The sequence below is a fragment of the Myotis lucifugus genome, unplaced genomic scaffold (genome assembly GCF_000147115.1).
Source record: "Myotis lucifugus unplaced genomic scaffold, Myoluc2.0 scaffold_0, whole genome shotgun sequence".
NCBI lineage: Eukaryota > Metazoa > Chordata > Mammalia > Chiroptera > Vespertilionidae > Myotis > Myotis lucifugus.
In genome coordinates this window covers 36,286,860-36,300,233 of record NW_005871048.1, presented here as the reverse complement: position 1 = coordinate 36,300,233, position 13,374 = coordinate 36,286,860, and the positions used below count along the sequence as shown (strand labels likewise).

The following is a 13,374-nucleotide window of genomic DNA, read 5'->3' as shown; positions in this document are numbered from 1 at the left end:
TTTTTTTTAAAAAAGAAGATATGCAGACAGAGAGTAATAAAAGAAGATGAGATATGACATAAAGATTGGCCTGAGCAATAATGTAGTTTACACCCATTTGATGAAACAGTGAGTAGCCACTGGAAATTGTGTTCAAGAAGAAAATTTAATTACTTTATTGTGTGCTGCTTTGCTTTGTTAACTTGTTGTCTGGGCATTATTGATAAGACAAAAGTCATCCTAGATCTGTTAAACATGCTGGTTTCATTTGGGTAAAGTGCATGTAAAGCCTGGAATAGAATGTTGATGAGATGGAAGTTGATAAAAACTTACAAGAGTCAAGCAGGTATCCAGTAAAGGAAACTCTTTAAGAGAAAGATTTCCTACATTGAAAGACCCCACAATTATATAGTGATTGGATCATTCTTCAGATAATAATAAAAACATACCGGGGAAAAGTATTTCAAATCATGCAATTCTAACTCCAACTTTTAAAAATGCATACTAAAACATTAAAATTTTATTCATAATTAAGCAATTTAGTGTATTAAAATAAGGGTTGTTTTTAAAGGCAAGATTTCTATGACTTTGATTCAGTAGGAAGAAATGAAGAAAAAGGTAATTGTTTATAAAAATTTAAGAATGACCAGGGAAACTAAGAACTGGTTTGAACTAGCTCTTTCCAGTTCCACAACAGATGTTTACCGTACCACGAAGTTATCAAGAGTAAATGTCCCTCTGATAAACCCTGCTGTGCCGTGTGTAGAATCAGCAATACAGACTAGCAAATAACTGGCACAGAGACCACGTAAGGGATCCAAGAGGTGTGCTGAAACTAAGGAGCGAAGTTCAGCTGGAAAAACAATTCCTGCTTCACCATGATCACAGCTGTGACCTGATACCTGATGCAAAATCATAGGCAACATTAAGCAATCCATTTTGGCTGAACAGTCAGCTGCCTTGAAGACAAGCACATATTTTATTTAATTAATTATGAAAAAGCTGAAAAGAGCTTCAGAAGGGTGCGATTTTGCCCATCAGAGCCATTTTATTGAAGTCTTGAGCCAAGTGGATTGGACATGCTGACTGCAGCATTGCTGGCACTCCCGCAGTCATGTTTCATCTCATTCAAAATAGTGAAATTGGAGAAGCACCTCTCCTTCAATGATGACTACATGCCTTGCAGGTTCTGTACTCTCATACCAATTATATTCCCTCATTCATTCATTTATTCACTCACTCAATCGCTCACTCATCCATTCATTATTCAAATAACATTTACTTATTGATTGGCCTGATAGTCATTGTACTTCTCCTATGGACTTCCATAGTACCCTAGGTGTATCATGAATACATGTCGGTTTTTTGTTTTAATAGACTTTTATTGACTTCAGAGAGGAAGGGAGAGGGAGAGAGAGATAGAAACATCAATGATGAGAGAGAATCATTGATCGGCTGCCTCCTGCACGCCCCACACTAGGGATCAAGCTGCAACCTAAGCATGTGCCCTGACCGGGAATGGAACTGTAACCTCCTGGTTTATAGGTCAACACTCAACCACTGAGCCATGCTGGCTGTACAAATACTATGTAGTTTTAATACTCGCTTGATCATTCCTATTTACTTACCTGCCCCTGACCTGAGGGGGCAGAGAAAATATCTTATTAATTGTTGTATTCCCAGTACCTGGCAGAATGTAGAACTCAACAAAGGTGTGTTTGGAGAGGATGCAGAGAAAAGGAAACACTCATACACTGTTGATGGGCAGCCACTATGGAGAGTCCTCAAATAATTAAGAATAGAACTCCCATATGATCTAACTATGCATACTTCTGGATATTTATCAAAAAAATATGAAAACACCAATTCCAAAAATACCTGTACCCCTTAGTTCATTGCAACATTATTCATAATAGACAAGATATGGAAACAACTAAGTGTCCATCAACAGATAAATGGATTTAGAAATTGTGGCATATATATATTCACCCATACAAAAGAAATCTTACCAATTGTGACAACATGAGTGGACCTTGAGGCTATAATGCTAAATGAAATAGCTCAGATAGAGAAAGACACATACCATATGATTTCATTCATATGTGGAATCTAAACAAACAAATAAAACATTTAAAAATACTAAACAGATTTTTAAAATGTATCATTGCCATTTAAAATATGCCATTTTAAAGTTTTAGAAAAAGTAAAGCCAACACAGCCATTTTAACTGTTTCTCTAAGAGATGAATGTGGGGTATACCAGTACTATTCTAAACCACTTTGAGTAACAACAAAATTGGTAAATCATACTTTTCCAGTTAGGAGATTCAGAAATATTAGTTCCCATGGGCTTCTCTCTGTGCTGAAGAAGCCTTACAAGTTGCTATAATGAACAGATACACTGTATATTCTGATTTTAGAGGCAATAGATACCTCACTAACTCCCTTTGGAAAGTAGTTCTTTTTCTTACCTACTTGCTCATTCATTCATTCATTCATTCACTCTATTCAACAAATTTATTAAGACTTTTAGGAGACAGGCACTGTGGGAGGGGAAAGCATCACAGGACATGCAATCTGAGAAGTAAGCAAAGTCAAATTATGTGAGAATTTATGTCTTAACAAGGATTTTGGTTTTTACTCTGAGTAACAGGAGAGGACACTGCAGGGTTTTGAACAGGGAAGGGACAGGATCACTCTGCTATTGTGTTAAGAATAAGTCACAGAGAGGAAAGAGCAAGGGAAGGGAGGTGAAGCATTTAGTTTCTGGTGTGGTTTTTTTTAAGTCCTAGTCTCGCTCAGCTGTGCCCAAGGGCACTGAGGGAAAGGTTATGGTCCATTTGAGGTGATTGGTTTTATCTGTAAAAAGAAGGGAGGAATGTTTACTCTTTCCTGGTTCAATAGTGACTGCTGATAGATTCTCAGTTTTATAATGAGAGGGAAGCAGTTTCAAAGGTGAAGAATATAAATGGTAGTGTCTTAATCGAACTGCTGTCAGCGACACAAGCATGCTGCCATAGAGGGGTGTTAAGGATGTGGGTCTGGGGCCAGGCCACCTGGCTTTGAATCTCAGCTCTGCTGCTTACTGGCTCTATGGCCTCGAGCTAGAGACTTGGCTTTCCTCATGTGTAGGAATAATAGATGTACCTACTCTTCCAATTGTTGGGATGGTTCAACGAGTTAACACATGTGCAAGCACAGTATGTACTCATTAATGTTAAGCATTATTATAATCATTAAGTCACCCAAGAATAGATGCTCAGCTTTAAAACAGATGTGAGCTTTCAGAGACAAGGCTTGTGTCTTACAAATCACCATAGCCTTTCAACTCTGAGCACAAGATTTGTTGAATGAATAAATAATTGTTATTAAAGCAACAGTCATATTATTTTATGGACTAAATAATTGAGTTTAAGGACAGATACCGCAAAGATTATTTTTTGGCCTTGGAAAGTAAATACTTCGATCCTGGGTACGTAAGAGACTATTTGGGAAATAAACTCCTTCAGTCAATGCTCTTGTTTGCCAACAACAGGATCCACTCTGTCGAGTTTAAGCAGGAAAATGATTTAGTGAAGGTAATCTGGAATTTCACAGAACCTCCAGGAGGGCTAGAGTCACAACACGCACAGCAGTTTGTGTGTGAACCTACTATTGACAGTAGCTATGAGGACCCACATCTATCACTTGCTGCCTGGGCCACAACCCAGGCCAGAAAAGGGATTCCTCCTGATGTCTACTTCATCACCAGCTTGCTTCTCAGTCAGGCTCTCAAGTTCATGTGTCTGACTAATAGGGCCAAAGTCACAGGCCTGCTACAACCTATCTGTCAGGAAACTGAGTTTTGGGGCTTCTCCCTTGGGAAGACAGGACTCCTAAAATAGGAAACTGAGTTTTGGGGCTTCTCCCTTGGGAAGACAGGACTCCTAAAATAGGAAAGTATACCAATACATAAAAAATATTCAAAGGTTGGCAGGCAGCCAGACAACATGGTCACATTAACAAACAGAAATCAAATATTCAGTTGACTACAATTACCCCTATGATGCTATCACATTAGAATTTAATTATATGTGTGACTATATATCATTTTTATTACATAATTAGAGGCCTGATGCACGAAATTCATGCACGGGGGGGGGGGGGGGGAGAAGCCTGGCCTGGCCCTCTCGCAATCCTGGTCCCCTCGCTCCTAACCGCCCGCCTGCTCACTCCTTAATGCTTGGCTTGCCACTCCTTAGCGCTGCCACAGAGGCGGGAAGAGGCTCCTGCCACCACCTCCGCTGCACTTGCCAGCTGTGAGCCCAGCTTCTGGCTGAGCGGTGCTCCAACTGTGGGAGCACACTGATCATCAGGGGGCAGCTCCTGCGTTGAGCATCTGCCCCCTGGTGGTCAGTGCGCATCTTAGCAACCGGTCGTGCTGGTCATTTCGCCATAACAGTTGCTGGGCTTTTATTATATAGATTAAGGTCATAAACTGAGATTATGTTAGAGATAATAACTGAAATAAAAACTAAAAAGAGGGAAGAAAGTCTATTTGAGCTTTCCAGAATCTTTAATGACCAGGAGACCGTGATTTAAAATAGAGTATTTATTTATATTTAACTCTTAGACCTGCTCAATTTATTTTTCCATGTTATCGTTCAAATTGAATACTAAAATAGCAATATAGCATTTCAGGGCCCCAGGAGAATCTCTCTCTGGGTCAACTCTATTATTGTTGATGAGAGAAAGCGGAGGCCCAGTAGGTGCAGTGGTTTACTCAAGGGGTCATTGTTGAAAAGAAATCATGTTGAAAGGCCCCAAAGTTTCATTGTTTTTTCAAGAATCCTCTTCACAACCTCCCACAATACAGTGGGGAAGCAGGACCCTTTCATCAAAAGGGCCCAGGGCCTGGTTCCCTTCAACATCCAGCCAGATAGCCTACTTAGGCTTGCTGTGTTCTTCTGGAGAGATTTATTCCTGCCTCCTCCCGGGTATGTGGTATCCGAAAGCCTCAGACATGAAGAATGAGACAAATAAAACCAATTTCCAGAGGCCATAATGTAGAAAATACTGCTCCTTTTTCCTGGTACATTAAACAATTGAGCCCACTTTCCTGACAAATTCTCTCCCTTTGTTGTGGCATTGCAGCATCCATTTGACAAATATTTACTGGAGGCCTACCTTGTGTCAGGCAGAAATGCAGGCAGTGGCCGGCAGTGCTATTATCAGTGCTTTACGATTAATTTTCAGAGCATGGAAGCTTGCTCCTATGGAGACAACCATGGCTAGGTTTTTCTGCCACATTTTAAAGACGTTATTATAATGAATAAATAGCCTTTGGAAAATATGTTCTGATTCTTAAAAACACCTTAAGGAACAGAATAGAACATTTTAAGGAGGACATAATGGAGAAAATAAAATAAAATAATTAATTAGCTAATTAATGTAACTAAAGTCAGCCAGTGCATTCTGTATCTATATAAGCATCACCACTGACTGATGGGAGAGGAGGACTAAGAGGATAGCAGCAAGAGCCGGGTCATCCAAAGAACAAGCAAAAATCTTGTTGGTACTTTGTTTATACAGTAACAATTGCCACAGCTCAAACTACATTTTATATCAATGTAACCAAATGCTAGGGGTTGGGGTAAAATAGTCAAAAAGGAAAGTAGGTGAAGAGTCGAGGCCCATGTTCAAGTCCCAGTGGCTCCAATAAAGATATTTGTGATCTTGACAAGTCACTAAATCAGCTTAAGCCCCAACATCTTAAAGACAGACAAAAAAAGAGTGAGGAAAAAAGGCAAACCATGAAAAGGGAGAAAATAATTGCAAATCATATATGTGATTATGGTTAATATCCCTAAAGAACTTCTACAACTCAACAACAACAAAAACACACCTGATTTAAAAAATGATCAAAGGACTTCAATAGTCATGCAAATTGCCAACAAGCATATGAAAAAATGTTCAGCATTACTAATCATTAGGGACATGCAAATCAAAACCACAATGAAATATCAAGGACACCAATTAGAGGTAAACAGTGTCAGTGAGAAGGCGGTGAAATTGGAACCCTGGTGCACTCTTGGTGGGAATGTAAAATAGCATAGCCACTATAGAAAATGGTAAGGCGGTTCCTTACAAAATTAAAATAGAATTACCATACGATTCCACTCTGGGTGTATACACAAAAGAATTGAAAGCAGGGATTCAAGAGGATATCTTTAAACCCATGTCTATAGCAGCATTATTCACAGTAGTCAAAAAATAGAAGTAACCCAAGCTTAAATCAACCAGTGGATGGATAAACAAAAGAAAATGTGGTATATGCATACAATGGAATATTATGCAGCTTTTAGAAGGAAGGAAATTTTGACACATGTTATGAACCTTGAAGACACCATGCTAAGTAAAATAAGCCAGTTATAAAAGGACAAATACTGTATGATTCCACTTATATCGAGTACCTAGAGTAGTCATATTCAGAGGCAAAAAATAGAATGGTGGTTGTCAGCAAATAAGTACATGGCAAGTTATTGTTTAATGGGCACTAAGTGTCAGTTTGGGAAGATAAAAAAAGTTCTAAAAAATGAATGGTGGTGATGGTTACACAAAAGTGTGAATGTCTTTAATGCCACTGAACTGCTCATATGAAAATGGTTAAAATCAAATTTTGAGTCATGTATATCTTATCACAAAGAAAAAAAAGAGTCAGGAGAAAGATATCTCACAGACTTGTTATGCAATACAATTTGGGGCCTTGTACAAATAAGTTAATAGTTCTAAGCACTCAGAATGAGTTCCCCTATTTGACACTGTAGGGAACTCCAGACCAGAATTTCAAGCCACAGCAGTGCCTGCCATTTAAAAAAAAAAAAGATTTTTATTGATTTCAGAGAGGAAGGGAGAGGGAAAGAGAGACAGAAACATCAATGATGAGAGAGACTCATTGACTGACTGTCTCCTGCATGCCCTACCATGGGGATTAGGCCTGAAATCTGGGCGTGTGCCCTGACCGAGAATTGAACCGTGACCTCCTGGTTCATAGGTTGATGCTCAACCACTGAGTCATGCTGGCTGGGCATGCCTGTCATTTTGTACACTCAATTCATCACATAACTAGAGCAAACGGGACCAGTGCCCTGTCCCATTCCCTCCACAACTCTGACAATCTCAACTGCAACTGCGGGGGCCAGTTCCCTGTGGCTCAGACTCACCTGGCACCTACAGTGTCCTCCTAGAGCAGTGGTTCTCAACCTTCTGGCCCTTTAAATACAGTTCCTCATGTTGTGACCCAACCATAAAATTATTTTCGTTGCTACTTCATAACTGTAATGTTGCTACTGTTATGAATCGTAATGTAAATATCTGATATGCAGGATGGTCTTAGGCGACCCCTGTGAAAGGGTCGTTCAACCGCCAAAGGGGTCGCGACCCACAGGTTGAGAACCGCTGTCCTAGAGCCATTCCCACCTACTGGCCCAGGGCCCTCTCCTGTGCGGCTGCAGACCCCTCTTCCCACTGGCAAACAACCAAAAGTGTGAGGGAGCTAATGTCCTCAGGACAACCTTCAATCACTGGGGCAAGGATTCAGTGGATTAGTGGTCCAGCATCCTGACCTTCCAAGTAGACAATTGAATACACTAAATTTATTTTTATTTTTCAAAATGGCCTACAGCTAGCAACTGCCACAGGCAGCACATATAGACTCTACCCTCTTCCCTGTCTTACTTTTCCCACCTTTTCACTCTGGCTTCCCAGAGTCGAGTCCCAGATAAACTACATGAAACCAAACACGTATCTCAGGAATCCCAATTTAAAACATTCTGCTCTTTAATTTTATATTGATTTCTTTAATATTTTATAGCTAAAACTTTGTAGGTATAAGCAGTTCTTAGCTGTGTTCTAAAGTATGTTTACAAATTTATAGATATTTTGAGACTTGAAATACATTTTCCTACTTGGGATGGAGATTGGGTTCCCTAGTCCACACGAAGTTCCTACTCTGGGGTGAAATTGGGAAAGGGTGGGCAGGGAAGGATTTCCCAAGGAAAACTTTGACCTGAATCTTAAAGAACCAAGAGTAAAACAGGAGAAAGCAAATGAATGCCTGATAATACAAGTTAACTAGTCTTCCATATTTGCCAGACAGACATTTATTCAAATGTATGAAATGATGTATGTGGGAAGCTATTTATTTCAGCTTTATTTGAAGTGGCAAAGCATGGTATAATGTTACTGTCCATCAGTAGGGACAGGCTACTAGTAAATAAGTCCTGATATATTACATAATAAAATATTATGCTATTAAAAATAGGCAGCACTTTGTCTATTAATATGAAATAATTGTAAAGACACACAGTTAAGTATAAAAAGCCAGGTGGAGACAGTGTCTGTGGTGCACCAGTGCTTGGTTAAATGGGGGGCACAAATGTGCAAGCATGTTTGTTGCATGTGCATAAAATATTTCTGAATGAACACAAAGTAACTGGAACATTGGTTGATTGGGTGGGGGGAACTGAGTACACAAGGGACAGGATATCCTTTTTAAAATTTTGAACCAAGTGAATGTCTTACCTATTTTAATTAACTAATTAATTAAAATTAAAGTAATTAACTTTAAAAAATACATTTCTATACATTATGCAATGCTAACCTAATAGTCATTTAAAAATAAAATGAAACTGACACCCTGAAATAGTGTTTTAATTTTTCCTTTTTATTGTTTATTCTAGATCATGATTGTATAGTTAATCTCATTAACAATTAATAACCTTTTGAATTTTGGGTACTTTATGCATATATTAAGTACTAAGTTTTCTTTTATTTTTCAAAATGGATTACTTTTATAACAAGGAAACTATTAGAGTTAATACCATGTGCCTAAATCATTCCCTACCACCAGTGAAATGATTGTATTCAAAATCTAGACTGGCTTATTCTAGTTTTTTTAGTTTAATGGGCCTTTTGTGGGATCTACAAAAGGCCAAGTTGCTGTTTTGTGTTGTTTTTATTTTTTTTTCTTTTTCTATTGGAGTATAAGATACATACCCCCAAAAAATACATATGTTGTAAATGTATAGCTTGGTGAATGTTCATAAACTGAACACCCTCATGTACACAGCATTAAATCAAGAAATAGAACAGTGCCAGCACTTCAGAATCACCCCATTCCTTCCTTTCACTCCCCCTCCTCCTAGAGTAATCAATAGTGTGACTTCTAAGAGTGTAGCTTAGTTTTGCCGGTTGTTGTTTTTTTCACGATATAAACTAATCTTATAGTAATGTCCTTTGTGCCTGGCTTCTTTTACTCAATACTATCTGTAAGACTCATCCATATTGTTGCATGTAGTTATAAGTGAATCATTCACATAGCATTGCATTGTGTAAATATGGCACAATTCATTAATATATTCTATTGTTGACAGATGTTTAGATAGCTTCCTGCAGGGATTAGGCCAAAACCGGCAGTCCAACATCCCCTGAGGGGTCCTGGATTGCGAGAGGGAGCAGGCAGGCTGAGGGATCCCACTGGTGCCTCTAGTCAAATATAAGCTCCTCAGCGCGGTGCTCATGTCTAACTTGCTTGGACTGGACACCACATCTCACCCCACCAGAACCAGATTTTCCTTGATCTTTTCTTTATGCATCCACCTCTCCCTTTTTCCTTCTCACACCACACGCCCACCAACCTGGTGTGTTTTCCCCTGAAGGTTCTAGACCAGGACATGGGGTGTAACTCCCCAGATCAGGAGCTATGTGCTGGAGCCAATAGACCACATAGACATCACGTGGCAGCCCCATGGGAAAGCGGGGATCTACAGCGTCTACTCCATCTTTTTCCATTCAAAGAGGCAATAGATGCCTTAGTTTATCTCTCAGCAGCTCACAAAGATTAAGGAAACCAATGATTGATTGCCTATCCCAGGAAATTATGGCTTTTCTTTTCTAATATCCATTTTAAACAACAACAAAGTTTCAGAATGACTGGACAACCCAGGGGTTACACACTGTCCCAAAGTCCTGGTGCATTTGTGGGTGATGGCCTTGACAGGGCAGACTATTTCCTTTTGGTAACTAATTGTATGACCCCGGGTTGTTTGGTCTTGTTTTATAAAAGAAGCAAAATGACACATGACCACAGAAAACAGGCCAATTAGCTGTTAGAAAACATGAAAGGAAAGGAGGAAGAGACGAGAGACATTTCCAGAGCTAGAAGGAGAACGTGGGATGCAACTGCTATGCTGGGAGGGCAGATTAAGAACTTGGGGGTGACCAGAACCACTGAAAAATGACTTAAGGACTCCCCCGTGGAACCCAGGAGACTGTACAAGCTGCCAGATCTGTCGGCTCTGAGAGAAGCACTTTAAAAATATATATATATTTTTATTGATTTCAGAGAGGAAAGGAGAGGGAGAGAGAGATATATAGAAACATCAATGATGAGAGAGAATCATTGATTGGCTGCCCCCTGCACGCCAGCAACTCGGGCATGTGTCCTTGACCGGAATTGAACCTGGGACCCTTCAGTCTGCAGGCCGACACTCTATCCACTGAGCCAAACCAGCCAGGGCTGAGAGAAGCACTTTTACCTACAGTGGAAGGAAGTCCTGAACAGTTCAGAAAACAAAACAAACTAAACAAACAGAAAAACTGTTCTTTCTCTAGGAACTAGGAATGAGCAGAAGTTGGAGGCACAAACTGAGGCACCCTGGGAGCCAGCCTAAGGAAGACTTGTTAATTGCCAGGGGAAAGCAAAGAGAGCACCCTGGGAAAAGGCTATTTATCTTTTTTTTAATATATTTTATTGATTTTTTTACAGAGATGAAGGGAAAGGGTTAGAGAGTTAGAAACATCAATGAGAGAGAAACATCGATCAGCTGCCTCCAGCACACTCCCTACTGGGTATGTGCCTGCAACCAAGGTACATGCCCTTGACCGGAATCAAACCTGGGACCCTTCAGTCCTCAGGCCAATGCTCTATCCACTGAGCCAAACTGGTCAGGGCAAGGCTATTTATCTTATGCTCTAGTCTATGTCAAGCCAACTTCATGTGAAGCCACTTACCAAAAATATCTGGAAAGTCACTTAGCTTCAACTTGAATTTTACATATGAGGAAACCGAGGCCCTAAAAAGGGAGTAATTGTGTAAGGTGGTTTGATACACCTGATGTGCTGGGTGGGATAACTGGTGAGTGTGGCCATTGCAATGGACAGAGGGAATAAAGTACCATCAGAAAAGATGAAGTGAGAAAAGGCTGTGCACCCAGGAAGAGGATTTTAGATGAAAAGCCCATGTTCACCACCTCTTTATTATGACCTTGGGCAATAGCAACCAGGGGTAGAGCAAGAGGAAAATATAAGGAAAGTAAAGCCTTCAATTTGGGGGCTATTTGGTAGAATTCAGACCAAAGGACACCTCACGTGTATTTGATAACACCAAATACATTTACAGCAGAAGTTGAAAAATCAAATGCCTTTAAGTTAAGGTGAATATGTGAACGAGAGTGTAGGACAACTGGGTCTGGTCAGACTGGCAAAGGGAAGGCTCCACATAAAGGAATTCACATGCAATTTTTAAAAATCACTGGCCTTGCCAAAGGAAACACAGAGGTGGGCCCATTTCCATGTCAACAGTTTGCAAACACTGTTTTACATGGTGTTAAAACATAAACCCTCTTCAGAGATTTTAAAGGCTAAATGAAATATTTTTAATCTGAAGAGACCTATGAAAAGTCACTTTCAGTTTAAAAAATGATTCCAACTTTTAAATGCAAAACAAAAAGTCCTGATACTTTCCCCATCTGCATATTGAAAGGGGGACATTTTAACTTGTATGAGATGGTGTGTATCCCCCGCCCCCACCCCTTGGAAAAAAGGAGGAGATATCCTTTACCTCCAATAATACATGGTGTTTGAAACATTGTAGAAATGGTACTTAAATGTTTGTTGAGTGAATAAATGGGGTTATAAGTAAAGCAAAGCACTAGTGAAAGACCTTACTCTGGAGGTTATAAAACAGAGGGGGTTGATCTGCAGCTCTAACCCTCCTCTTTCCATTCAGGATTTATCTCCCACCTCAAACATCTGTGTAGGAGGCCAAAGACTTCAGTGTTATGACCTTCCTCATCTCATTGCTCTAGAAGAGCACAAAGAACATGGGCAGCCTCCCAAGAACAGTTATGACAGAACTCGCTCCCAGGGGGTATCCAAGCGGACTTGGTCCTTTGGGAATGAGGCAAAGGAACTTCAGAGCTCACACTGATAACTATTCCACTCTCTGAGTTCATGGTTTGAAGTACAAAGAGATTTGTACCTCACAGATTTGTTAGGAATAAGTAATATTGTGTATGTAAAAGGCTTAATGTAGTGCCAGGCACATAGTAAGTGAAACTGTGAACTCAGTGAGCTGTAGATATTATAATTATTTATTATTGAAATAGTAGGTGAAATTTTTTTAAATGGCCCTCACTAGGGTGGGTATGGGGAATTAGGATAAACTGAAAGGCTGAGAAAAAACAAAAATATTTCAATAGCTGTCTATAAAATCATTTTGGAAAAGTTAGGGGTAGATAAGTGCTTAAACGACTAAAATTCCTTTCAATTACATATAAATCCTTATTTATGCATGTATACACTTATATATGCATAGAGTTCCCCTGGAGGAATAGTTCGCAGGCAAGAGTGGTTACCTTCAAGGAAGACTTGTACTGGGAACAGCATCCAGGGAAAGACTTAAAAGTTTTGCCATCTGTGTCTACATTATCTATTAAAAATTCACAATTTATTTTTAAATTAAATGTTGTTCATCTAAATCTCTTCTAAGTTTTGCTGAGCTTGGATGAATTGTGAAATTGAGAATGTCTGCTTTCAGCTTTCCTTGTCAGAGCCCTGATACCGCCCCCTAGCGCCTGATACCCACCACTGTAGCTGCTTCCTGCAGCCTGAGCTGGGCTCACTGTTCATCTCACCAATATTCACCAGGTTACTCCTATATGTAATTAATGCATCAACCAACTAAACTAGTACCTACTGGGATACTCCAATGCTTTAATGGTCAACAATCTAGTTACTATGAAGAATGGCATTACCTCATTCCTCACTCTTGCTGGGCAAGTGAAATATTAGATTATTTATATTACATATACTCATCCATCATCCTTCCTTTTTTCCATTTTAAACTTGACCATTATCAAAAACAAAAGTTTCTCAGTGCTATATCAAGTACACATTATTTAAACAATTAAATGTTCATTGATTCATCATTTGCTACAGTAATGTTCTTCTTTGCATATGTTGAAATGGAGACTCTTGTCCCAAATACAAAATTTACTCCTGTGCTTTTATTTTGGGTAAGAGTGTGAACTTGGCTTCAGGCTTTTTAGTTGCTCTCTAGGCTACTTACTGTCCT

General features: G+C 39.5%; 1 protein-coding gene across 1 annotated transcript in view; it reads right to left on the bottom strand.

The window, feature by feature from the left end:
- The window catches only part of DMGDH (dimethylglycine dehydrogenase), a 93,993-nt gene that overhangs the window by 69,477 nt on the left and 11,142 nt on the right, over positions 1-13,374 (bottom strand). The window lies entirely within an intron of this gene.